Genomic DNA, 4195 nt, shown 5'->3' with positions numbered 1-4195 from the left:
TGAAAGACAGTCCGGAAAAACTCGTAAATCCAGTGATAAATATCTCATTACCATATTTGTTTTAATAGAGGGTTTGCTGTGAAATAAAAATGTTTTGACGAGGAAATATTGTTAACATCATATGATACATGTAAGGAATTGTTTTTCATTTGCGCTTAAAAGGTCAAAGGTCACGGTTTATATAACGTTAATAAACACGTATTTTAAACAATCGGACCGATAATATTGTAGCCAATGGTCAAGCAATGCTATAGCTGACACTGTTGCATTTTTTTCTCTCATGACACTTTTTTCCCTTCGGTATTTGTTTTTTTCCCAGAAACAAATGCAATAGGGTATGGGTTTCTTTTCGGAACGCATCTATAAAATACATTGTTTTAGGATAGAACATTATTGAATTTGTAGTTACATTTATTTGCATCCCTCAAAAACTCTCTTAAATCATTTGAGATGTATCAGTGAAGTTGTAATAGTGTGACCAATTCCTTGTAATCTAGCACATTGCGACATTTAAACAGTGGAAGCAGGGATACTATTTTCAGAAAGTTCTAAATCGGAAAAAATGATTTTTTTTTTTTTTTTTTACATACAGTTTAGTAGACTGTCACCCATGTTGGTCATTTGAACAATGTAAGTTAAATGAAGGGAAGCGGCTTGTGTAGATAATTCTGTAGTGACATTTTTTTCTAGTTTGATTAATCGAGGGTTTTTTTTAAAACAAATTTCAATTTATTTCACATTATCAATAAATCTGAAAGTGGATGTTAAATTAATGAAACAAAAAGTATAATTCTATCCCGCAGGTCATTTGATGAGCAGTGCAACATTTCTTTTAGGACAGTGTTTTATTTAATGTTCTTTTCCGAGTCTAAACACATGTACAGAAAACACACTTGAATACAAACATTACCGAAATTCACACTCGGCGAACATGGACTTTACCATATATAGTAATTACAGGTGAAGGGCTGACATATATTTTACAAGTGAAAGGCGAATAATGACTGGGCAAAACTTTCCCGGGATACAGAATTCCGAAAAGAACTTATAAAATGTATTACGTAATTGTATTCTTCACATTCGAATTCCTTTCTGTCCATTTCTTTGAAATTATTCTTTCCTTTTTTTTCATTTTAGTTTCACTACATATTTTCTTTTCAATGATGTAATTTTTTTTTCATTTGACCTACGCAGTGACGTGAAAGGAGAAACAAACAAATTTAGTTACAACTCATAGAAAAGTAAATGTATCATATTACCTCTCAGAGTAGCAACAATCTCTTCACGCTGACGTCTGCTGTTTTCGGATTCTTCTTGAAGGAAGCGGCGTATCTCGGGTAACGCGTGCTCCATGATATCCATTTCTTGCAGAGCTTTGCAATGACGCCTTTTGTGTTCAGGAAGGATATTTTGTTGGTAAGAAGCATCCACCTGTAGTAAAACTAACAACATCAACACCTCACACTTCATTGTTAATACTATTTGCTTCCTTAAAGCGCAAATTGTGGTTTCAGCTGACGGTACTTATATACAACGTCAGTCAATGCAATTATATGAGCTAGACCTTATTTCACTAATCCGTGATGAGTATTTATAGCAGGTATTTTGTAAAACTATGTGTTATTCGTCTATTGTAACGGCGATGATCATTGGTCAACAATGTTAGTAAACACGTTATGTTACACTGTTTCATGTGGACTTAAGTGGACCACGTGGTATAATACCACTTTAAAAGTGTCCGACACGGATTTGCATTTTAAGTACTTAGTGTCGAATGTTTGAAAAGGTACATCACGTATAAACTTATATTTGCACCATGTTAGTACATGTACATATACATAACTAATGTTCTCAATAAAATATCATCTGATATTTTTAAAACTCTTTTCATGAGATTTAAAACAATGGGTAGCTTCTTTACGAAACATGTTGAATTATTGACATCAACGTACCCTCAGAATTAGTAGTCAATGCGCGGAATCGAAACTATGCATCTCTTATGACTAAAACACAAGCAGACATGATAAATGGTGCTCATTATATGAGTAATTTATTAAATGTATTTATAAATATGTCATTAATGTTACAGATTTTATAAACGATCAAACGAACTACATTTATACACATTAATAATTATCTACATGCTTTGTAAGTTTTGATAACTATAAAATGGCGCGTATTATTCATATTTATGTCAATTTTATATCCGTAATATTGACAATGGGCGTTTCTAGTTTGCATACATTCACAAGTAGTAACTCTTATGTTTTATATAAGATACTTATGATAAGAAATGGGCAATTGGTACATGTAAAGACGATTTGATTAATATTCTAATATATAATGATGATGAAAAAAATAATACATGGTGGGCATGGATGATCAATACATGTATGATATCAGGATTGACGCCGACGTCTGGCGCCGCCTCTAGGGATTTAACTCTTGATCATGTCTTGGAAACAACTTTATCTTCCAACCATAGCTAGGATAGTCTTGAAAAGTAAAAATAACGGGAATTAGATATTATTTAGTTTTGATATGCGTAGACAAATTGAAATGGAAATAGTTGATGTTTAAATGCATAAAAGAGTCATGTCGGTGAATAGGGTCAAAGTTCATAAAGCAGAACAATGCATTGTTATATAGATATATAGTGATGCCTCCAATTAAACGGAAGAGATAAGTGTTTTAATACCCGGGGCAAGGAAGTATTTATCACAATTGTAACTAAAATCTAAACATTTTATTAAAATAGGCTCAACTGTAAATGTGGAGTCACATGCGTGACAAGCAAGTGACACTTCCTTATACAGCAGATAGGCACGAGTGTGATAAGTATATGTCCAGTGCGGAGCCAAGAGGGGACAAACTCCTATCAGCGGTCTCTCCGACTGGGAAGACAATGTTTAAGTTTTGATTGCATTTTAATTAGTTTGTTGCTATTCTCGAAAGACGAGTATTGCTATCATTTACTTCGAATGGTCGAACTTAAATTGGGTTTGAAATCCGTATATGGCAATTCCATATTCGTTTTCCTTGGAGATAAAGGGTGTTTTTTTAACCAGGAAAACTTAAAGTTTAATTCAACAATTACATATATAACGTACTTTAAAGTGTGTTACTCAAAAACTGCTTTGAAACACTGACGGGCAACATTTACACACATTAATAATTATCTTTATGCTATGTAAGTTTTGATTACTATCAAATGACGCTTATTATTCGTATTCATGTCAATTTGCATGTAAGTTATATTGACAATGGGCGTTTCTAGTTTGCATACATTCACAAGTAGTAACTCTTATGTTTTATATAAGATGCTTATGATAAGAAATGGGCAATTGGTAAAGACGCTTTGATCGATATTTTAATATATAATTATGATGGAAAATGAACACATGGTGGGAATGGATTATCAATACATTTATGATATCAGGATTGACGCCGACGTCTGGCGCCGCCTCTAGGGATTTAACTCCTGATCATGTCTTAGAAACAACTTTATCTTCCAACCATAGCTAGGAAATTCTTGAATAGTAAAAATAACGGGAATTAGATATAATTTAGTTTTGATATGCGTAGACAAACTGAAATGGAAACAGTTGATGTTTAAATGTATAATAGAGCCATGTCGGTGAATGGAGTCAAAGTTCATCAAACAGAACAATGCATTGTTACATAAGGCTTTCATTTCCAGGATAAGGAAATTTGGTTTGAAGTTTCAATTGTTTCAATTGTGACGTCACGCCTAGGACAAGCACATGACCTCATAGACTTACACATTTGAGTAAAAATGGCGGCTTTTCACATTTCAAGGTTGAATGAACATTGTCGTTTTATACCAATAAATGCCACAAATCTTGATTATGTGATTAAAAGGATCTCAAACTCGTGTTCATTTTATATGAAAGGGCCTGTTTCCAGTAATGTTAATTCTCCATAGGAGCCTGCCCCCGTATAATTTCTTATCTAGCTCAACTACTGTTTTTTTCTTTTCCGAAGAATAATTTTACACCTTTCCGACACCCAGATTTCATAATTTCAGTGAAAATGTATTTTTATAAAGTTGTCAATTTCAGCATCAAAGACATAAGTTCGTAAATAAAAGAAGGTTATCTCGAAATTGTAATTCGCAACATAGTATAAATTTCTTTTGATAAATATTTCCAAAACATCGTGTTTATTCATAAAA

At 32.8% G+C, this 4195-nt stretch overlaps 1 long non-coding RNA gene across 1 annotated transcript in view; it reads right to left on the bottom strand.

The window, feature by feature from the left end:
• Window positions 1-1176: 1176 nt before the first annotated feature.
• LOC110446383 overlaps window positions 1177-4195 on the bottom strand; it is a 21225-nt gene continuing 18206 nt past the window's right edge. The window contains exon 4 of the long non-coding RNA XR_002462455.1: window positions 1177-1431. This is a non-coding gene — a long non-coding RNA (uncharacterized LOC110446383). The remainder of the gene's footprint in view (window positions 1432-4195) is intronic.

The sequence above is a fragment of the Mizuhopecten yessoensis genome, unplaced genomic scaffold, assembly GCF_002113885.1.
Source record: "Mizuhopecten yessoensis strain PY_sf001 unplaced genomic scaffold, ASM211388v2 scaffold2681, whole genome shotgun sequence".
NCBI classification, from domain to species: Eukaryota; Metazoa; Mollusca; class Bivalvia; order Pectinida; family Pectinidae; genus Mizuhopecten; species Mizuhopecten yessoensis.
Note: the sequence above shows the minus strand (reverse complement) of the source record. Positions and strands in the feature narration are given on the sequence as shown.